Source organism: Diabrotica undecimpunctata, chromosome 8 (assembly GCF_040954645.1).
Source record: "Diabrotica undecimpunctata isolate CICGRU chromosome 8, icDiaUnde3, whole genome shotgun sequence".
NCBI classification, from domain to species: domain Eukaryota; kingdom Metazoa; phylum Arthropoda; class Insecta; order Coleoptera; family Chrysomelidae; genus Diabrotica; species Diabrotica undecimpunctata.
The window spans coordinates 46,817,673-46,843,190 of NC_092810.1; the positions used below are offsets into that span (position 1 = coordinate 46,817,673).

General features: G+C 32.9%; 1 protein-coding gene across 2 annotated transcripts in view; it reads left to right on the forward strand.

Moving 5' to 3' along the window:
• The window catches only part of Pde8 (phosphodiesterase 8), a 1,030,175-nt gene that overhangs the window by 190,701 nt on the left and 813,956 nt on the right, over positions 1-25,518 (forward strand). The window lies entirely within an intron of this gene.

Consider the following 25,518-nt stretch of genomic DNA (forward strand, 5'->3'; position numbering starts at 1 on the left):
AAAGAAGTATATCAAATCTGTTTTCGGTTAAAGGAAGACTAATACAAATGGATCTGCTCTCTACTGATTCGTTTAACTTTATCTTGGAGGCAATAATAACAAAACGTAAAACCCAAAGCACTGACATTATTTTTCACTGTAAACAGCAATGTATCGCATACGCAGATTACGTAGTCCTCTTAACAAGGCCAAAAAAATTTTTTAGGAACTTTGTTTTGTAGAAACAAGTAGCTATCCACTGGAACTATGTAATAAATATTACATAGAGACAGTCGCCAACACCAACAGTTATATGTGTAAATCTGTATCGGTTCGAGTCTCTGACGGCGCAAGGGTTATTCAGAAATAACGTTATAAGACTCTATTATTACCGATTTATATACGGAAGGTTCGACGAATTGTGCTCTTGCGTTATATATTTTGGTCTTTCAATTCATCAAAGCGGTAGCAAAGCTTTTGCTGAAATCGTAAACTTTTGCAAAGTGCGTATGGCTCAAAAGACAGAAAACGACATTTTTAAATCGTTTTCGTTTGTGGTCATCAGAGTCGATGGCACTTTTGTTAAGTGCCATATTATATTCAAAATCAATATTATGTTTTAGTTGGGTGGCCTGAGCATAAAAGCTCTGTACCTTCTGAGGTGAAAACATTCTGGTCTAATAGACATGATATATATTTATTAAAGAATGTATTGTTTTATAAAAAAAGGTTAATTATATCTGTTTGGGAAAGTATGTACTATTTCTTTTCATATTTTTACTATTAATATTTTTCTTTTAGTGTACTATAATGTGATCTAATTCAATCCTGTATTCTAACGACTCTGTTAAAATATATTGCTTCCGGTTATTTCGTAAAATTGTTAAAGTGGCTATCTCATTTATTATGTTTTAAGTACGGGGAATTTGACTTCTTTTGTTATTTTTGTGTCGCCAATACACACAAGTGTACGGTTTCGTATTACGGTCACAATTAACTTAAATTATCGCCACTCAAAATCGCAATACAATAGAGTGATTTATGGGTTACCCTCTTGCTACCGACCACCTAGAAGCGTGATCAGAGGGTGGTTTCTGACGATTTCAAGACGACACTTACACTTCATCCCAAGACAGCGAACCAAACACATCTAGTTTGATCGGTCTCGTGTTATTAGCCTCGGCGTCCCGGGCGTCGTGATGCACTGCTACCAAATCTTCAGCCTGTTACGAATATTTCAAAAGGTAAGTCTATATTCTTTATACAGACAACAATAATAAGTAAGACCAGTTAATTTCTTAATTTATTTACAGTTGTATTTGCTATTTTTCGCTAATTTATTTACAAACAAAATATTCCATTTTTTCTTTATTATTTATCTAATATCATTTAACCAGCGACCTCTTAAGTTTTATGCAAAACAATATCTGAAGAATTGAAGGGTGAATTTCTTGATGTCATACATCAGTCTCATCAGGGTGTAGTATTATGTAAGGAGAAGGCTTAAGAAGCAATTTATTATCCGGGATTGATGAAGGATATAGAAAACATTCTTCTGAACTGTCTGACTTGTTAAATGAGCTATAAGAGCAACAGCAGGGAGCCATTAAAATCCCATGATATACCTAAAATACCTTGGCAAAAAATTGGTAGTGATTTTATGACAGTAGCCTTACAAGACTTTTTAGTTGTGGTTGATTATTTTTCAAAGTTTGCAATTGTTAACAAACTAATAAACAAAACTAGTAGCAGTGTTGTAACACAATTAAAAAATATGTTTGCTATTAACGAACTGCCTTGTGAAATATTTTCTGATAATAGTTTTCCATTCAGTTCTCATGAATTTTTAAAATTTGTCCGTATGTATAATATTAAGGTAACAACATCAAGTCCACAATATCCTCGTAGCAATGGCATGGTGAAAAGAACAATACAAACAATAAAAAACTTGTTCTTAAAACTGTACAAACTAAGAAAGATTCATTTTTAGCTGTATTCGATTATAATACAACTGCAAAACAAAATTTACCTGCTCCTTGTGTGTTTCTAACTGGAAGAAATTTCAGAACCAACTTACCAGTCAGTATGGAATTTCTAAAGCCCAGACATTCTAATAAAAGATATTTTAAACAAATTAAGAGAAAATCAAAGAAAACAAAAACACTATTATGACAAAGAAACAAATAGGTTACCAGAATTAAAATCTGGACAACAAATTTTACTTCAAGAAAAGAAAAGGGAATGGAACCCTGGAGTGGTTGTGGCAAAGAAAGGATCAAGGGATTATGTGGTTAAAGTAAATGATACTGATTATAGACGTGATAGACACTATCTTAGACCTGTACAATCAGAAGCACAGCAACATCCTTATGCAAATTGTGAGCAAGCATATGTGAAAGCTAGTCATGAAAATGATATTGTGACTACTGGAAGGACAAGTATGGGAAATACGAGAACAGTTCTTTCTCCAGATATACCCGATGATACAAGAGACTGTAAAACAAATAAGACTATCAAAGATATTGATGTACCTTCAACATCTAATAGAACATCACCCATCAATGGCATTAATGTACCTTCTACATCATACAGTACTTCACCTGGTTTGAAAACCTCCAGAAATGGTAGAGTCATTCGCCCTTCTGATCGATTTACCTATTGATATATTTATGAATTATTGTTATTTATGTACCTATGATATATTATGTGAATTATTTTTAGTTTATTTTGTTTTTATTAAAGGGGACGTGTTATGTATGGTTCTCATGTACGCATATACTTGGCAACGTTGCACTTGGTAAACGGAACCACAAGTGACAGCTGTGATATGACAACCAGACATTGACAACACACTTAGGTTATGGACTCCATGTGAACAAGAATAATAATGTTAATTTATATATCCTTATAAAGGTTAATAAAACCTATCGTAAGTAGCTTTATGTTATATTATATCCCACAGTCCTAAAGAGGCATACATTACAATAGTCATATAGAGATTCAGTATAATCTATATTTAATTTTTAGTCAGCATTACGAGAATTGTTACAACTACTTTTTTCTTCTTCAGGTGCGATCACCGCGCCGGAGGTCGGCAATCATCATAGCTATTCGAACTTTTCAGACAGCTGCTCTGAAAAGTTCATTTGATGTACATTTGTACCACTCTCTCAGGTTGCGTAGCCATGACATTCTACGCCTCCCTATGCTTCTCTTTCCTTAGATCTTTCCCTGGATAATCAGTTGGAGTATGGTGTATTACTTTCCACGGTTTTGTTTGAATTGTATTTAAAATTTCTATTTCTTTATTCATCCTTCTCAGAATGTCTTTGTTTGTGACGTGTTCTGTCCAAGATATTTTCAGAATTCTTCTATGCACTGACAGCTCAAATGATTCTAGTTTTCTCATTGATCGCAACGTCCAAGATTCCGTTCCATAAAACAAAGTCGAAAAAACATAGCACCTCGCCAAGCTAACTTTTAGTTCCAATTTTAAATCCCTTTTTAAATTTGCTATAGCCTTTTCTATTCTGATTTTGATCTTCTTAATATAATCATTTGTGTTGATCATTGTTCCCAGATATGCATATTTGTCCACTTGTTTGACGTTGATTCGGTTTATTAGAAGATTCTCGTTATTTCTTTGAGTTTTCGATATTCTCATAAATTTCGTAGACGTTCATTGTTAGACCGTATTCTTTTCCATACTCCGCTATTCTGGTTACTTACCAATCTCTAAAGATCTTCAATATTTTCGACTAAGATCATAGTGTCGTCCGCATATCTAATGTTGTTATTGGGAACTCCAGTTACCTTTATTCCAGCTATTTCACCCTCAAAAGTTTCAGGATCTCTTCGGAGTAGGCATTAAAAAGAATTGGCGACAATACGCATCCCTGTCTCACTCCACGTCTAATTTCAATTTCTTCTAACAGCTGTTCGTTAACATGTACTTTTGCTCGCTGTTTATAGTATAAATTTGATATGATCCTGAGGTCGTTGTAGTCATTCTTCTTTGATTGCAGGTCATTCATTTTGTTTATGTCGAACTTTATCAAATGTTTTATTATAGTTAATAAAACATGCGTATATATCTTGATTGACGTCCAGGCATCTTTGTATCAGTATATTAAGTGAAAAAAGAGCTTCACGCGTTCCTAGGCCTTTGCGAAAACCAAATTTTGTCTATGTCCAGTTTGTGATATATTCGGACTTTACAGATACATAAAAGTATAGCATAGGAGTTGGTACTGCATTCTCTACACCAAGCGATACATATTAATTTTGTTGTCCGAAATATTTCACGATTTTCTCGGCTGTTTTGAATGCTTTAAGCTTTTTAGCACATCATTTCTAATGACGTTCCTAATTAGTTTATCCTAAGTGACTCACTAAATGTCCTTCAAACCCTTAAACAAATCTATCGCAAAGGCCCTTTCTAGAAACTTATAAAATTCAAACTCATGCATGCTCAAAAATCTCTGGACGAATCAGATTTATCAAATATCATCCCACATTGGCATTGAAGGCAACGAGAGAGCTGAACAATGCGCAGGTGAAATTGCTATATGTCATCATCATTATCATCAACCTGTATGCGTCCACTGCTGGACATAGGTCTCTCTCAGCTCTTTTCATCTGTCTCTGTCTTGTGCGGCTTGCATCCAGATATTGCTCACACACCTCAGGTCATCAGTCCATCTAGTTGGTGGGCGTCCTGTGTTGCCTTGGTCTCCACTCTAAAATATGTTTTGTCCATCGATTGTCTGATAATCTGGCGACGGTGTCCTGCCCAATTTCATTTTAACGACTAGTTTTTTTTATAGCGTCTGTTGGTTTTGTTCTATGACGTATTTCTTTTTTCTGAGTCACGAGAATCTTATTAACTACCTTTTTTGTGAGTGTTAATGTTTCCGCTCCATAAGTGAGTACAGGTAATACACTTTTGAGATCCGATTTAAATACAAAGTTTAATTTGCCAAACGCTGCCCAGGCTAATCCTATATGACGTGGGAGCTCACATGTCTGGTTATCTCTGCCCAACCGAATTTTATTTCCTACGTACTTATATAATGTAGTCTGCACAATAGAAAAAGCCGAGTATCGAATTAACGCCAGCGATCTACAAGCTTCTCTGTATCTGTAGAGTAGAGAGGCCACAATTACGCCATTCTTCATCACCCCAGGGAGTTGTCCTTCTTAGCCTATTACCCATCCTGCCATTTCTAGGAAGGTGGATAAGTCACCAGAGGACATCGCATGGGACATACTCTACGGTTTCGTCTTCTTGATTACACTTCCTGCATAGATGTGTGTCTACTAGCCTCAGTATGTGGAGGTGTTTGCTTGGTTGATAATGACCAGTTAAAAAACTAACTGTCAAGCGTAGGTTTTTTATATTGATTCCCAAGTACTTTTTTGATGCTAACGTTTAAAGCTTACTTAGTGTTACCTTGGCAAGTCTACATCCTTGCCCTTCTTCTTATCTTTTCACGGTTTTCATGTGGGAGTAACATTTGATAAATTACGCGATTGTTGTAGTGGCCCAACCAAATAGATCCACAGGTCCTAAGAATCTTAGACCTGTCGCCTTCCTAGCTAATTGGTCAGCAATGCAGTTGCCTTTATTTTTATTGTGTCCTTTAACCCACCTTAGGATGCTATTATTATGATCCGAACCTTAAGTTAGTGACCCGTGACACTCTAATACTAAGTCTGATGTGAGACGTGGTCTATTCAAAGTTAGTAGTGCTTGTTTTCCGGGCTATACCTTTTTTGACTTATCTCTTTTGCGGCTATGGAGATACCAGCCAGTTCTGTCTGAACTACGCTGGCATTTTTGTCCATACCCCACTTCGTTGAGCCTGAGTCTCTTTTCGTTTTGAAGCCATCGGTGTATATACAATAGGAATTTGCCACATTTGGCTCATTATACTGTCTTATTTCGATTTTGTAGAGTTTGTCAAAAACAAACTTTGGTTTAATTGAGTTACAGCCTGCCTGTAGCAGGGGTAGCGCATCCAGCTTTCCCCACCTAAATCAAATTCTCAATTGTCTTATTTCCAGATCAAGGTTTGCATCCGCTTAACACAGTGGCTAAGCAAGTTTATGGCAGCTGTTAGTGTTGTTTTCATGGCACCTGTTATATTTAGGCAAACCATCTGCTGAATATGGTTTAGTTTGTTAATCGCTATTGCCTGTAGCACTTTTGATACCCAAGCAACAGCTCCGTAAAATAGCATTGGCCTCATGACAGCAGTGTAGATCCAGGCGATCACCCTGGGTGAAAGGCCCCAGGTGCGTCCGATCGTTCCTCGACACTGCTCACAGGCAATATATGATCTTTTAGCTCTACCATCTTAGTGGGACTTAAATGTTACCTTATTGTCAAGGGCAATACCAAGGTATTTTACCCAGTCAGAAAAGTTTAGACTGTAGTTTAGATCTAATAGTTTATTACGAAGAATCATCTTTTGTGCAGAAGGAAAAACGAATGGCAATCATCTCAAGCCTTATTGGAAAAAATTAAAAATTGAGTTACAGCTTACGCAACAGAAGAGAATAGTTGGTGAGTTTGTGAGAACTAGATTACTAATTGGATACATGAGACTTCATTGAGACACTCATATTAATTCTCTAAAAGTGATTAACCTATAATATGTAAAACATATACGGATAAAGTCTCTAGACATATTGTATAAAATAAAATTTTGTGTTTTGCAGCTGCCGCTTATAGCCGTTATGGTAGATGCCTTTGTATATTTTAAATAAAAAAAAAATCAGAAATATCAAGAAATGGCAAATCTAATTTTGCGTGTGTTTCCTATATAAGTTCAAATGTGTGACTCTCCACTTATAAATGAAATAGTTAAACTTGCTTTCTTTTTTGCTTTTTTAAGATTAAATCCAGTATGTAATTTGGTGTTTATACATTTTACAGTTATAAAAATAACGTTTTGAAAATAACTGGTACATGTCAGTTAGCTGTAAATTATTTTTTCTTTTGCTTTGTATTTCAGAGAAGCTCTGATGTTTTATTTTTCCATTTTAAAAGTGCTCTTATGGCCCTTTACCGTATTATTTCAACTACATTTATGGCACACTCGAGTGTCGTTCTATTACATTCTGTTTGGTATAATGGCGTGGACTATTAAGATTTATAGAGTAATTTTTTCTGTATGTATCTTTTTATTATTTTGGAAATCTTCGCAGTATTACTGAAATGGCCAACTTTAAATATTTAATATATAATTAGAATATATAGCCCAATATCTGTTTCTGGAATGGATAAATGCATGCGGGTAGACACACGTTGAATAGAAAAAAAGTGCAGAAGTTAAAAGGATCGCAATAAACATAAACAAAAGGAAATTACTCATACAAACCTGATCAAAAAGACAAGCGCAACAGAAACGCTTTATAGATGATATAGAATACGTGAACAGATTCCCGTAATTAGAAATAGACCTGGTTGCAAGTAATTAAGAAGAACCTGAAATAAATAGAAAGCTTGTGCTGTCCAATAAAGCATATTTCGCTATTAGCCAGTCTGGTTAAAAAAAAGGTCGAAAAATTTTTCGCACATATCTGAAGCTTTTAAGACATAGGTGGGGGTTACTGGATGACGAATAGATAAAAAAGTACTCTTATTTTTACCTTGAGTTTTTTTTAAACAATAATTTATGGTCACAATTTGATTTTTTGTCTATAAGTTTTTTTCCCTTATATTTTAAATAAACAACATTTATATCATTTTTTTTATATCAAAAATATCTTTATTTTTCTGTTTTTTAAATTAAAATTGATAAAAACAATTTACGGAGATATTTGCAAAAAAGCATTTGTTTTGCACTAATTTATAAATTTTATTAATTTTTTTATTAACAAAATACAATGTTATTATTACATTTGAACACCGAGGAACTACCGTCATTTAAATTAGTGCGAAATTTCCCCTCGATCTGTCAAATAGTTTAAAAGTTATTTAATTTATTATCCCTGAGGCTAAATATTTAAACTATTGAACTTGCTCTATTAATGATGCTAGACACATTTAGCAAATTTTATAGGATTCTTTAAAACTTAAACTATCTTAGAAGTTAAATGCATATTGCGTTTTCATCGAAATTATTTACAAAATACACGTTTAAAAAAGGAGTGTGTTTTTTACTTATAAACAATTGTAATCACTTCTATATTTTTTAAATTACAGACTTGTACGTACAACCATTGGATAGCTGGTAAAAAAACTAAAAAAAAAACCTTCTACGACCAATAGGAACGAAGTTAGGGACTATTTTTAAAAAAATCATATCTCCATTGTTTATAAACATTAAGAAGTAAAATTTGCACAAATTTTGAATGAAAATCTAAATTTTATATTGAAACTTAAAGCTATAAAATTCATCCAATTTGTCGAAACTTACAGATCTTCGAAACGAAGGTACTTTCGAAAGATCGACATAGGAAAGTGGAGCGGATAACTGTTTCAGCTCGGTTTTTTTTTCGAGACCTGAACTTTAAATTGAAACACGTAGGAAAAATTTACCTTATCTCGACTTCCATTGCAGCTAGAAGCCTCTTTTTTTAATCTGGGGTAGCTCGTGGAAATATGAATACCTACATAGTTTTCACTAGCCGGGAAATATCGGACACCTCGGAAAAATCGAGTCTATTATAAATTCACCGTAAACACTTACATTTTTTTAATTTGGCTGGAATAGTCTATCGCAGTATTAATAATGATGACATCATTTTCACCCCCTCATCCGGAAATCTCCGGAAATCCCGGAAAACATAATTATAATTAATATAAGGAATATAATATTACAATGTGTAAAAAATTACCTAAAATTTAATTTATAAAATATATAAGTATTATTACATCATTGATATAAAATGAAAAAAATATATGTTGATTTTCCGAGAAGATTTCCGAGGGGAAATTAAGTCATCAATATTAATACTGCGACAGACGATTCCAGCCAAATTTAAAAAAAAAAGTAAATTTAAATAGACTCCATTTTTCCGAGGTTTTCCATATTTTTCGGTCTGTGAAAACTATGTAGTTATTCATATTTCAACGAGCTACCCAGATTAAAAAAAAAGAGGCTTCTAGCTGCAATGGAAGCCGAGATAAGGTAAATTTTTCCTACGTGTTTCAATTTAAAGTTCCGATCTCGAAAAAAAAAACGGAGCTGAAACAGTTATCCCCTCCACTTTCCTATGTCGATCTTTCGAAAGTACCTTCATTTCGGAGGGCTGTAAGTTTCGAAAAATTAAATTAATTTTATAGCTATAAGTTTCAATATAAAGTTTAGATTTGTGCAAATTTTACTTCTTAATGTTTATAGACAATGGAGATATGTTTTTTTAAATAGTCCCTAACTTCGTTCCTATCGGTCATAGAAGTTTTTTTTAATGTCAGTTTTTTTACCAGCTATTCAATGGTTGTACGTACAAGTCTGTAGCTTGAAAAATATAGAAGTTATTACAATTGTTTATAAATAAAAAACATATCTCTTTTTCAAACGTTTATTTTGTAAATAATTTCGATGAACACGCAATATGCATTTAACTTCTGAGATAGTTTAAGTCTTAAAGAATCCTAGGAAATTTGCTAAATGGATCTAGCATCATTAATAGAGCAAGTTCAATAGTTTAAATATTTAGCTTCAGGTATAAATAAATTAAACTATTTGACTGATCGGGGGGAAATTTCGTACATATTTAAAGGACGGCAATTCCTCGATGTTCAAGTCTCTTAATAACATTTCATTTTGTTAATAAAAAAATTAATAAAATTTATAACTTAGTGCAAAAAAACTGCTTTTTTGCAAATATCTCCGTAAATTATTTATCAATTTTAATTTAAAAAACGGGAAAATAAAGATATTCTTGATATAAAAAATGATATAAATATTGTTTGTGTAAAATATGAGGGAAAAAACTTATGGACAAAAAATCAAATTATGACCATAAATTATTGTTAAAAAAAAGCAAGTTAAAAATACGAGTACTTTTTCATCTATTCGTCATCTAGTAACCACCACCTATGTCTTAAAAGCTTCAGATATCTGCGAAAAATTTTGCCGTGATATCGATGATTTTTGCATAACCAAACTGGGCCATATAGGCCATGTATTCAAACCTCGAGATATACACCGGAAAACAAAACTCCGAGTCTATAGAATAATAATCAGATCCATAGTAAGTTATGAATGTGAAACATGCATGTTGTAATTTGTCTTCTTTGTACAACATAAGTAGAGAACCAAACGTTGGAACTGGCTAAGTATGAAGACTTCTATTACATAATCCTTCGTCGAAACAATTTTTTAAGTCGAATTGGTAATAAGAAATGTTTGATGAGTTTAAAAGCACTTTATTTTATGTTTCACTAATACAAAAATACTTTAGTACAAAACGTATATAACTAAAATTAACTTTGTTCTTATTTTTCTGCTATGTACGAAGAGAATTTTAGGTATAAGTGCTGAAAAGATTGAAATTACAGTGTGGTGTAGGCGAGAGAGTGCCCTGGTTGCAATGCGATTATACAATAATTTTTGGGGCGTACAGTCAAACAGGTATCTCGTGAAATTAAAAAGTCACCGCTCAGAAACAAATTTGAATTTGGGAGTCCAACAAAGCCATTCATGCAGTAAACGTTATACAGTGAGGTGCTGGATATTTTTACACTCTTGTATTATTTAAATTTGATTTTGTTGTGATTTTACGTTTTGTATTTGTATATTATGTTTAAATTATTTTAGTTTTAGTCATTTAAAATTAAAAACTGTAAAGGAAAGGAAATAATTGTGATATAAAAAAATAGATATACTTAAATTAGTGTTATTTAGTATTATAGCATGAAGTTTAAATGTCCAAATTATATGGAGAGCTGTTAATAGTCAAAGTCGAGAAATAATTACTAATGTGTTAGCCTTAGATTGTCTTACCATCAAATTCATACTTGTCATCAAATATTACATTTTTGTTGATATTTAAAAATTAAATCATCTGGTGATTTAATATCTTAGTGGGAATTAAATTTTTTAGGTTAATGGTCAATTGGCAAAAATTATTTAAAACATGCGAACAGTTTTTGCAATCTCAGTGCATAACTTATCGTTGTTATACGAAATATTTAGTATCGACTGTTTGTATTCAATTCCTTTTTTCTGTGTTTCTTCGAATGTGGTACTGTTAAATTAAAAAGAATTTAAAATATTAAAATGATAATAAGAATCATATAATTAATGCCTTATTTAAATATTTATTTTGAAACTTTAAACACTTACCAGTCAAACAATGACTTGTTTGTGTGTTTGTATGTTTTTCAAGTATGATCTTTGAAAATAAAAGTCTCTGAATCGTATTGTAATGACATCATAATTATCTATTGTTTGGTAAATATTATATTTTAATCAAATCATTATTTTTGTTTTCCTTTTATGCTGAGCTTTTTTTCAAGAATAGCTATTTTTGTAAAATGTAAGATAAACTTTTTCTTGATTTGTATAAAATGTTGTGGGACACACTGTATATCATACCTCACTAAAAATAATTCCCTTATCTTTTTAGTCATTAAATTGTTATTCTAAAAATATCCAATATTACTGTGATCATCCACATATTGACAACATTGTAAAATTTTTAAGATCCAGCGAGTGTCTGTCAAACGGTATTTCCATACTTTTCTGGCCAAATACTGTCTCTCTCTGCGCACTCGAAACTGTGCCTTGTCACGAAATTCCTGTTCTACAGTACTGCGAGATGCGATTATAGAATGCTAAAATTCTAGGATGACTGTTCCACATGGGACACGATAAAGGAATACTGAAATGACGCTCCAATCCAATAATTTATAGAAAAAAAGCAGAGCAGTCAAATTCAAGGTTTTTTACGGCTGTAACGAACTGATGACTGACGAATCTGATGATGACCAATATGGTTTCCAGCGAAGAGATACAGATCAATAAAAACAAGGTAGAATTAATCGATAAATACACATACTTGGACAACCAAACCTGCGAGCTAAATAGACGAATCACGTTGGGATGGGCGGCATATGGAAGGATGAAAGATATTTTTAAAACAAATACCCCAATTTACCTGAAAAGGAAGACATTTAACCAATGCATCTTACCAGTATTGACCTACGGAGCAGAGACCCTAACTTTAACGAAAGCTACTGCCGAAAAACTGAGGATAACACAAAGGCGAATGGAGAGATCAATGCTGGGCCTGACCTTGAAAGATCGCGTGAGAAATGAGGAGATACGTCGACGAACTGGCGTAGACGATATTACACTGCGAATCAATAAACAAAAGTGGAGGTGGGCTGGACATGTTGCTAGAATGGAAGACGAAAGATGGACGAAGAGATTATTGGAGTGGAGACCAAGAGCCGACAAGCGAAATCGAGGCAGACCACCTACCCGATGGACCGACGACCTAAGGAGAATAGAAACAAACTGGATTGCAGCAGCTACAGATAGAGAGAACTGGAGACGTTTGGAGGAGGCCTATATCCAACAATGGATGTGAAAATGGGGCTGGATGATGATGAACGAACTTGAACACTCTTTAATACAGTGAATTATTTCTTTCAACAATAAACCGTTTTTTGCCATAATATATTATGTACGAAGAAACCGCATAACATAAAATAATAAAACTAAAAGATTTATTCCCCTTTAAATAACAGTTCCAGAAACAATAAATCAAGAATACAAGAAATATAATAAGAATATTGCGGATAAGTTGGGTTAATCGTATAATTCATACACCTTTTTTCTTATGGCCTTACAATCAGATCTGTCTACCATATTGATTATTGATCGATTTGGGTCTGAAAATGTGTATTTTTATATTTTCTGAGTACATATATTATAAATACGTCGGCTGCACACACCTGACTTAGTATAACTCTTATGACCGACCCAATCTATTGTTAGAGTAGGATTTTCTTATATTTCACACTTATTTAAAATAATTTCTTAGTTATTTAAAAACTAAGAACCAAATTTGGAAATAAATGTAACAAAATACAATGATTAACAAGCAACGTTCACTAATAACTGCACTTGCACAAACTGAAAACCAATCTTAAAACAAGTTTTAATAATTTACTAGAAAAGCAAAACCGCGCGCGTGTAGCTTTTGACGTATCTTAGAGTGATTCTCTTTATTCAAAGTGCATTTTTATTGATAACTACTAAAACCGGTAAAAATCTTATGTTATCAGTATAACCTTACCTTAGCCAAGTTTTTGCACTGCTTTTATTGCGTATTTCGCTATTAATTTTATTCGATTTTTGAACTTTACTTACGATCTAGGTATACGAGCTCCTTCCCATATCAGTTGGCCCACCTATGGAATTTGCAGTTTAAGACGATTACCATAAACAAATTATACACTGCATGTTTTTATAAGTTCCCATATTAATTAATATACTATTTTTATTAAAAACATTAACCTTATGGTTTTTTTTTATTTATTTTCAACAATAAAAAAAAATTCACTAAATCCTGGCTATGCATTCACTTATGTCAACATACGTTGATTTTTTCATAATTACGTTAAATCCAGAGGGAGCTATGGAAAAATGACATCAAAACAATAATATTGTCAGTTGTATCACAGAATACTCCATCCCAACGGGATGGAGTATTCTGTAGTTGTATTTTGTAGTATTGTAAAGCTTTTTACCTTTTGTGGATTGTACAATGGGTCGAGGTAAAGTTATCGATGAGAAAATTTGTTCAGTCATTATTAGATTTTTTAATTCCCGAAAATCCAATTCGGAAATCGCGAATATTTTGCAATGGTCACGCTATAGTGTAAAAAATATAGTCAGAATATACAAAACTACAGGTTCAGTCGTCACAAAACCTAGAAATGTACGACAGAGTAAAATAACTGAGCATGTCGAAGGGCATTGAGACACATTATAGTGAAAAATCGACGAGCAAATTATATGAAGTTAAGCGTTTTATGGAGTGACGTTATTGGAAGACACATTTCTAGATCAACATGTCACCGAGAGGCCCACAAATTAAGATTTAAATCTAACAAAGTAAGTTTAATAGTTGAAAAAATTAGTACGGATTGATTTTAACAAATTTCGTTTTATTTTAGGCTAAGGAAAAGCCACTTTTAACATTACAACAAGAAACAATAGACTAAGATCAAAAGAGCATAAAGATTGGACTAAGTCGCAATGGGATTCAATACAATGGAGTGATAAGTCCAGATTTATTAAAGTGTGTGTTGGAGACAGTAGGACTCGCGTCATTCGCAGGAAAAATGAAGCTTTCCATCCCGAGTGTCTGATGCGAAAAGTAAAATTTCCTGCATCTGTCATTATCTGGGGCAGCATGTCATCTAAAAGTGTTGGAAAGTTACATTTTATCGATGGGATTGTAAACACGGACAAATATTTGAATATTTTAGAAGAATTTCTTGTACCGATTATGGAACACCATTTAACACCAGCGAAAGATTTTGTCTTTAAACAGGACGGCGCAGGTTGTCAAACTTCAAAAAAGAGTTTAAAATGGATTGAAGAGCATGGTTTACTACTTCTGGAATAGGATTCTAACAGTCTTGACTTGTCTCCGATAGAGACTTTGTGGCACGAAATGAAAAAAGCTTTGAGGAAACATCCTGCCAGGTCCGTCAACGAATTTAAGGAAAATTGCAAGAAATATGAGATTCGTTTACATTAAATTTTTGTCAGAACTTGGTAAAACTAGGCCTCGAAGAGTTGTGGATGTCATTAAAAATAAAGCGGATGTAACTCAGTGGTAAACTTTGACATTTTTTTTATTAACATTACTTATTCTATGCGTTTTTTTTTAATTTAGTTTTATTCTCTTTAATCAATAGTTTTCAATAGGTTATAAAATATTTTCTACAATTAGAAAATTCAAAAATGTTTAATGCATTAAAACTTCTAAAATTTACGCTTCGCGCTTTTATTTTGGTTCTCTAAAATTTAATTTCCTTATCAATCTAATGTTGGGCTTACTGATAAGGGAAGGGGCTCGTAATTAGTTAGAATTATTTTGCGTTTTAACTCTCAACATGTGAGTTTATTATATTCGACAAATATAACAATATTCTCTTGTCATTAACAACCCTTCTTCATTAATTTTCGGGAGACTGGTACACAATCTCCATCTCCATTTAGAGTTTTGTTATGCTAACTCTAAACTTGGGTTTTTTTTACGTTTACGTTTTTACCCTCTGGGAGGGTTCTTTTTACAGCCTTTTGTGCTTAAAGCTTCACAAATATTTCGTTTCACTTTCTTGACTTCTGCTGTTGTGTTTTTCTTACCTTCCGTTTTATAAGAAATTTCTTTCATTTCTGGTGTGCTAGTTAAAATGACACTTTTCGTTGATTTCCGTCTACGATTTGAATTTTTTCTGGGTGCGGTCTTAGAAAAACCCGGTATGTCGAATGGGGTAATAAAAGGACTTTTTGATTGCGAAGGTATTTCAAGAGTTGAATTCAATTTATGTTGTTGGGTTGTATTAGATAAAGTAGAAGCTATATTAACTGAAGATGAAGATACAGATGCATTTTCTTCGTGATTGGTAGAATCTCTTAGTACAACCATAGTGTTTAAAATTATCAACCTGTCTATCAGTAACCGACAATAATAGAAAATCAGTTTTACTAAAACTATGTTTATTTAAAGAATAGATACCTGAAGATTTTAAGCCGTTCATAATACTTAAAGATGTAATTGAATTTGATTGGCAATACCAGCACATTTTGTTATTTGGTACAGTGTCATAGGAACTCTGGTTATAAAACACGGGTTTTCTTTTTTTTTTAGCACCAGTTTGCTTAATAAAATGATCTAATACTTGCGTGAACAGTTCGGTGGTCATCCATCTATTTAGATTAGTTAGTCTTAACTTTTCTGGCGGAGCACCATTTAATATAATCGTATTAAACTTTTTACTAGGAAAAACAATCACAGAAAGTAAAAATGTTCTATTTACTCGAATTATTGCACAAGTAGTAGCGAGTAATCCTCTTTCGGCACTTGTGCACTGTTCAGCTGTTTAACACCTTTTCGTGCCACAACTTTATGTGGTCGTTGGACAGTTATAGTAACAGTTTCGTCTAAATTGTAGATTTCGAATATCTTTAACAATTTATGCAAATTTTACGTACATTTACTCCAGATTTAAGAAAAATCGGTCCACTTTTGGTTTTATAAATGAAGTAAGCTTTGATCGTAAATATCCTTCTGGTCTTCTGATGCTTAATGATGAATTTGTTTTTATAAACGCCCTTAACCAATCTTTGCTTGCACATTTGTTAGCCTTCCAAGATTCTTTTTCTTCTTCAAGTGCCCTCTCCGCTACGGACTTTGGCAATCATCATTGCTATTCGTATGTTTAAAGCTGTTGCTCTAAATAATTGGTTAGATATGCACTGGAACCAGTCTCTTAAATTGCGCAGCCAAGATATACGTCGTCTCCCCACGCTTCGTTAGCCCTGAACCTTTCCTTGAATAAAAAACTGGAGCAATCGGTATTTTTCCCCTCTCATCACATGACCAAAATATTCCAACTTTCTTCTCTTGATGGTGGTCAACAGCTCCCGTTCTTTGTTCATTCTTCGAAGAACTACACTATTTGTTATTTTGTCTATCCAAGGTATTTTCAAAATTCTTCTGTATATCCACATTTCGAAGGCTTCTAGTTTATCAATATTGCTCTTGTTTAAAGTTCAAGTCTCTACTCCGTACAGCAGTATCGAGAAGATGTAGCATCTAACCAATCTCATTTTCAGGTTTAAGTTAATGTCATGACTTCCCAAAATTTCCTTCATATTACAAAAAGCAGCTCGAGCCTTTCCAATTCTAGTTTTTATTTCTTCTGTGATGTCATTGTTGTTATTAACGCTTGTTTCCAAATATTTATATTTGTGCACCCGTTAGATTTCGTTATTGTGAATGTACAGGTTTGCATTCAATCTTTGTTTTTTTGAAATAATCATGAATTTTGTCTTTTTGACGTTCATTGTTAACTCTTTCTCTTCACTAGCTGTGACTACCCTGTTTAAAATGGCTTCCAGGTCTTCTACTGTCTCCGCCATCAAAACCGTATCATCTGCGTATCTAATATTATTAATTGACTTTATCTTTTATCCCAATCTCTTCTTCCTCCAATGCTTTCTTCATAATTTCTTCCGAATACAGATTAAATAGCATTGGTGACAGTACACATCCTTGTCTAACTCCTTTTTTAATTTGACTTTCATTTGTTGTGCTATTTCCAAGATTCTGGCATAGTGATATTGTTTTAGCAGCCATTTCATATGCAATTCTCTGATTTTTAGAGTATTCAACCCAAAGCCATTTTGCTACAGTTTTTAACATAATCACACTTCGGCGTCTCATGCTCTGTGTTAAATGCTAATCTAACAGCATAACTTGGCTTCATTGTTGCATTTGAATCATTTTTTTCTTTTAGAACATATCACCTTAATGTGCTAAAAATTATGCCAATCATATCTGCCGCAACCCGAAGTGCAATTCCATTTTTTTAACCTCTGTGATTGCTGCGGCCATTTGTTCACTTGTAAATTTGGCTCGTGGTCTTTTTTTCTTCCTCCTTACCATGGTACACCTGCAATAGTATGCCATTGGTATAGAATGATTCAGTATGGTACACAATGAAACATGCGTCATTGTGTACCACCACTATATGTTTCAATGTGTACTACCACAGGTTTAAAGTTTCAGTTGGATGTATACGTAAAAGCCGGTAATTATTGGAAACGATATTTATTGGTTGAAAGGCATCCATCACATGTATTATAACGATATAATTATATACGAAAACTAAAACCATGTATTTATAGGCAACATACCCTTTTATAAAGGCTCCAGTTTTTAAATCTCAGGCACAAAGAACAATAAAACACTCTTATAATGTCTACTACTCCGTATATCAAAACAAACTACTGTCGGCGGACCATCGAGCAAAAAGACAAAAGAGGGAAGGTAAAGGTAGTGGGGCCAAAAATATTGTTAGACAGGAAGTGCCATCTTCAGAGGCCACATTAAACAAGAAAAGAGATACTCTTTCCTTGTTTAAGAAATCAAATTTAGTTAGGTTATGTTATTTCTGATGTTATTGTTTGTCCCAACTGTCGCATGAAAGATTATTTGTATTTTCTATTGAAGTTTTTTAACAATTGCTTCACATTTTAGACTATTATTGTTATTATTTAGTTAAAACTTTATTGTGTCCTAGTTTAAAAAAAAAGTATTTTAAGTGTATTATGTATTAATATTATGTAATATTAGTATTATCTAATATAACAAATAAATAGATAAATTAGAACCCCACCACTGTATGATTATTGTGAAGTATCATGAAATTTAAATTTGGCGCATTCGCATTTCCGGATATGTCCGCCATCAGAGGCCACTTTTTTGGTCTTCTTTTCATAACGATTAGATTCCCTCTTTTGTCTTTTTGCTCGATGCGGCGGACGTAATGTATTATGGAGTATCCGTTGCAGCGCTAGTGACAATGTGGCGGCAAATTTGAATTAGTTAATAACAGTGTTATATTGTGTACTATGTGCCAATCTGTGCCACTCTTCCCTACGAAAAAAGAGATTATATCAGTAAGCCAGCATGTCACATAATGTGCTTAAAAGTATGACCTCTCTAGCGAAGGTATACAGGGATGAGTGCCTTAAGAACCGGCAAAATAACGCAAAAGATAGAAAACATAATACGTTATGAAATAAAAAGAGATGAAAGTAGTAGAGGTGAGAAATTATCGATATAAACCTATAATTTACTTTACATTACATTAGATCTATCGAAAGTTTCCCACCTTTAGACGTTAGCTTATGAGCTGGTTGACTTCAGTCATAGTAATACGTATCACGTAATGTAAGTAAAAACAGTTTAAGTACGAGTATGTTTTTATCCAAAATTAAAGTATTGATCAATAATAAACTGTTATTTGAGACGTCGAATACACTCTTCTCAATACAGAATTATCATAGCTTGTTATTCTGTATTCGTCAACACAGAATTAATTATCAAATTGCTACTAATTAAACTGTTTACTTACATTTGCTTTATTGTCTTCAATCAGTTTTTACTGTATGCGAAATTTAAAAAATGTTAATGTTCGACGTCATACTTGTAATATTATGACTGAAGTCAACTAGCTCATAAGCTAACGTCTAAAGGTGGGAAACTATCGATAGTCCTAATGTAATGTAATAGAGGTTTCTGTCGATAATTTCCCACCTCTACTACTTTCATCTCTTTTTATTTTACAACGTATTATGTATTCTATCTTTTGCGTTATTTTGCCGGTTCTTAAGGCACTCATCACTGTATACTGTTTTCTTTTCACTACATCCGACAATAAATTTAATTCTAAATACACAAAGCTATACTTTTTAACAATAACTTATACAATAACTTTTAACAATAACAAATACTTTTAACAATAGTGATAATTTTTTTCCTCAATTTTCTACCTACTCAAAATACTAACTTTGCCTTTGTGTAAAAAATTCATCTTTTATATATTAGAATTCAATTTGCCTTTGAAAATACCGAACCTAAAGATTGTTCCCCCTCAAGTGGCGATGTCAAGAATCCAATCATAGTATAAGTGGTACATTGATTTCCACTCTTTCCACGTAATAGGTAAACTTACTTTTTTGGTTCAAGCACAGTAAATGAAATCCAATGCTGTGACAGGTTTATTTAGAATTGGAAACATTTAATAGATTACACACATATACGGAATTATCATGTAATCCGTTTATAAAGTGTGAAAACAATTAATTACTTTATGACTTGTTTATTTTATTGACAAATAAATTTTATTTTTACTCATTTACTGGACGTGACACATTTTTATATTGAAATTTTTCATGTTGATTATTTTTTGATGAGTTCTCTTATAATTGTTGCTCGACATCCATCTATTATCATAGTTCTTAATCTGATTAAACTATTTTTGGAATCCATCTTGCTTATTGTAGGTCCTCCACTTATTTGTAATATAAATTCCAGAATAATGGTAACCTACAGCAGCTTATACAGGTAAAGTGTATTAACACTATATGTTTTTGGAGTCAGTTGGTGGTATTCAAAAAGTGTTGGGTTAGCTTTTTCAGATTCTCTACTATAGAGTTTGCAGTTTAAGTCTTCATAAATCAGCTTTATTATATGCAGAACCCACAAAGGAAGCAGTGTAAAGGGACATTCTTGCAATCACAATATTGTTTACAATTAAGATGAAAAGTACATAAAATCTTAGAGCTCATTATCTAAGATGTATAGAATAGTTTTGTATGAAAGAACACCTATTACAATTTGCATGCAAGTCTTCTCTATACATGAAGATCTCTTAAAGATACTCATCATTAGATAGAGAGAAATCAAATTGGTTATTTTATAATGAGTATACACGGTTCCCCACATATCCTGGAGCGGACATCGTCTGAAACTACAATCCTCTACTAGCAGACTTTAGTTTTAAGAAAAACCTAATACGATGCCAGAAATAAATAACAAGATATGACATCAAGGATTTGGGGGAAAATAAAAGAGAAAGAAAAAAGAGATAAGAGAAAAAATAATAATCTTGGGATATTGGAGTTCAAGAGTAGTTAAGGAAGTTAATGGGGTTTTAGGATGTATTGGCAAATAAGGGGAAGAAACATTAAATAGGAATGGAACTAAAATGCTAAATTTTTACCAAAAGAATGAGCTGATAATAGGAAACACATTCAGAGAACAAACCATAGAAGATAAATATACATTTGTGCCTGAAGAGAGAAATGCGAAAAGCATAATCGACTATATGGTGTATATACGAGAAAACTGGAACAAAACAAACAAAACATCTTAACGGAAAAGGAACCGGAACTGTCCACACAACACAGTATGGTCACTGTAAAACTGAAGGATGTAAAAATGGAGGAGGTGGAAAGAAAAGAATACAAGAAAGTAAAGGTAAAAAAAAACTCAAGATAAAAAGTGTGCGAGAACTTTACAAATAGAGGGCTAAAAAGAAACATGGGCAATGGAAGAAAGATGGAATACTTAAAGTGCATCTGCAACAGCAACTGCAGTGCGTGGATTTAAAAAATGTAATAAACAGTTGAAAAGGACAAGATGGTGGAATAAAGAAGTAAAGGCTAAAATAAAAAAGAAGAAAATGGCATGGAAAAATACATCGAAACGAGATTAGTAGTAGATAAAAAAATATTATAGGCAGAGACGATTGGTAAAAACGACAGCCAACCAAGCAAAAGCAAAATCAAGGAAAAAATTTGAAAAAGAACTACAAAAAGGACATGTAACAAATAATAGAAACTTTTATATAGAAACTTTGACATACATCAAGCAAATCCAAATAAACCCAGAACAAATAGCTAGGGTTTGGAAAGAATATTATAAAAAAATATGATACCGAAGTAATAAAGGAAGACAATGTAATAAATGAAGGCGAATAAAACATAAAACTAGAGCAAATAAGTGGATAAGAAGTAATAAAAGGATTATCAAATGAAGGCGAATAAAACATAGAACTAAAACAAATAAGTAGAAAAGAAGGAATAGAAAGATTACCAAACATAGTTAAGGACCGGCTTGGAATAATGGTCCCGGTTGTTGTTGGGACAGACAAATCCACATAAAAATATTAGTAGATAATAAACCTTCCATACATCCAGATCTGGACATCCAAAAGTTGAAAGATAAAACCACACGAGAAGAAGTCAAAGAGGAGATCAACAACAAAATAAACAGCATGGTAATCTCAGATATTAATTAAGAAAACATAAGTGTGGATGATATGTGGAATAAGATCAAAAATATCTGTAATTCAGTGTTTAGATAATAAACTGAAACCAGAAAACAATATAAAGAAACAGCCATGGATGGCACAAGAAATATTAGAGCTAATGGAAGAACAAAGAAAACACAGAAATAAGAATGAGGAAAGGTACAAAGAAATAAATAAAACCATTAAGAAAAAGATTAAAGAAGCAAAAAAATCAAGGCTACAAGATCAATGCAATGAAATAGAATATCTAGAACAGAAGCATGACACTTTTAACCTACATAAAAAGATCAAAAACTTAACGGGAGGAAACGGATCACGAAGTCATAACTTAATACTAGACGAGCACAACAATTTGCTCTACAAAAATGAGAGAATACTTGAGAGATGGAGGCACTACATGGAAGAATTATTCAAGGAAGAGCAAGAGACAGAAGTCAGTGTTTCTGGATGTTCAGGACCAGAAATAACGCTCAGTGAAGTAACATATGCAATAAAAAGACTAAAAACTAACAAAGCACTTGGACCTGATAACATACAAGCTGAAATATTGAAACTATTTGAAAACAACCAACTCAAACTCCTGAACGAGTCTACCGGACAAAATCTATGAAACTGCAGAATTTCCTACAGATTGGCTAGTTTCCACGTTCATCCATCTTCCCAAAAAGGAAAATGCCACCAGATGCTCTGATTACAGAATCATAAGCTTAATGAGCCATGCACTCAAAATCCTTCTTTCTTTATTCATTCTAGCATATATATAAAACTCGAAAAAAATATTAGCAGTGTTCAGTTTGGGTTTAGAAGCGGACTAGGAACGCGAGAGGTGCTATTTTTCATACAAGTATTGATACAAAGAGCTCGAGACGTAAATTGTGAAGTCTACGTATGCTTTACAGACTTTGAAAAAGCATTTGACAAGGTGCAACATCAAAAATGATTTCAGATACTGAAAGAATCTAGTATTGATGACAAAGATTTACGCCTAATTAAAAAATTATACTTACAGCAAAGGGCAACTGTACGAGTAGACAACGAAACCTCACAAGAATTTATGATAAAACGGGGAGTACGTCAGGGCTGCATTTCAAAATTCTTGTAGTACGTAAAAACGACGTAGTACAACACCAATTCACAGCTAATAATGAAACCTTGAAAATAATCGACAAAATTACATACCTTGGATACAGCCTAAATAAGGAATGGGACCACTCACAGGAAATAAGATGTCGTATAGAAAAGGCGAGAGCTGTCTTCAATCGCCTCAGGAAGATTTTATGTAATATGCACCTGAACATTGATATAAGAACACAAGTCTTGCGATGCTATGTATTTTCTACCCTTTTATATGGAGTCGAAGCCTGGACTTTGACGGAGGCAACATCGAAACGATTATAAGCCTTCGAAATGTGGTGCTACCGCCGCATGCTGAGAATTTCCTATATCCATCACGTTACAAACAGCACCGTGATCCAACGTATGACTAAAGATCTATAAATTAAACATATCGTGAAAATCAGAAAGATGATATATTTAGAGCATGTGATGCGCAATGAGAAATATCAACTATAAAACTAATTTTAAAAGGCAAGATTGAAAGCAAAAGATCTCAAGGGTGCAGAAGGACATCGTGGTTAAAGAACATTATAGAGTGGGCAGGAATGACTACCATACATCTATTTAGAGCTGCTGTCAACAAAGTTGTATGGACCAACGTGATTGCCAACATCCACAGAGGATAGACACCAAAAGAAAAAGAAGAATAAATCTTAGGAAAATGCTTATCCGTTAAAATACCTTGTAGCAGATTATAGATATAGTATAATTTGTTGAACACGTATTAAAAATTACATTTAAACATTTTATGAACTTCAATATATTGCGCGAAATACGCTTTTTAATAGTTTTTTTTTTAATTTTTAATATAGTTTGATGTTATACAGCTGCCTTCCTTATATTTAACAGTTGAATACAATATTTTCGGATGCATCACTGGAATGTGGGTTAAATAAAATTTATAATTTTTCCTCCATTTTAATCACTCTTTGTTGTTTTCATTTAGACTTTCAGATAGATACAACTTCATTTATTACTTGACCTTAATCTTGGGGCCAACAGGTCAAAAAGATAACCTTTCACTATACGAGGGTGGAATATAAAGTCATCCTTATAGTACTGTGGGTTTTTAGAACTCGTATTTTCACGCTTCTCAATCTGCTTATAATCAAAAACAAGACAGAAAGTCATTGCTAGGGTAAAACAGATCCAAATAACTTGTACAACATCAATTTTATATTTAGAGAATATACCGAAACACGTTCAGTTGATTTTTTAGAACAGTTTTTGTTCTTATTATGTCCTTTTATTATTATGTCCCTATTATTACATATGTAAATCTGCCGCATTGTCCACACACACACACACATATATATATATATATATATATATATATATATATATATATATATATATATATATATATATATATATATATATATATATGTGTGTGGACAAATTTCAAAAAAAAAATTTTTACCGCTAAATGGGATTCATTATAAAGTATCGGCTTCTTCAATGTATGATTCACATATTTGTGAGTTTTTGTGTACATTTAAATTTGGCAGTAATTAAATTATTTAGAGCACGTGTATTAAATTCCAAGTAGATGTAATTAGTCCACATGTGCCCCTAAGGGAGGCACATGTGGACAAGACAATGTTTTCTTTCTACGGGGCACATATAGACACAGATTTTGATGGAAATAAAATAATAACATTTTTTTATAAGCGCAATTTTTAATATTTATTTAACATAATACATTGAACTGTCCCATATTATACCCATGAAAATTAACGGAAAACCTAAAAAAGGAGCTGGATCTTGCTGTCCCATTTTTTTCAGGTTCTGCCAATTTTCTCATAATATCGTTTGCAGAAATATGACTCTTATTCTTCTGATCTGGATATACAAAATCTTGTCGCGGCGTCATTTTTAAAAAATTTACTTCTGTTCCTTTTCGATCTGACCAACACAGAATTTGAGTGTTTTTTTTTTGTAGCAAATTTAATGAGAAAAAAATCCCCTATTTGGATATTCGTAAGATCAAATCCAAAATCTTTATCATCTTTTGTCTCAACTTCCATAAGACTATCAATTGATTCTTCGCAATAATCCTCAATTTCGCTTTCTGATGTCTCCTCATAAAAACTGCGAATATGGAATTTGGATTTTTTCTTTTGTATATTGCTTGCCTGTCTTTCCTGAGCCCGTTTTTCTTTTTTCTCCTTTGCTCTTATTTTATTTTCCAATTTATTTTTTTTTGGTGTAGCAGTCAGACAATGACCCTTAAAAGTGCCAAATACGCACACATCTAGAGGCTGCAAACGATGTGTTGTGTATGGATTAAACGTTAAGAGTACTAAACCATTTTCTCTGGAATATAATATAACATCTAACGTTGCATATGTATTATGGTTATCCAAAAGTATTAACGCAGGGTTTTCCTTAAAAGCATGCATGTTTTTTTTAATATGCTTTACAACTTCGAGAAATCCCTCGTTGGTCATGCAGCCACTTGGAGAAGCAATACCAATACTGCTTTCTGGAGCTCCAGTTAGGAATGACTCTTTAAATCGCACTTGTGTGAAGATATAAACAGGTGGAATAGCATT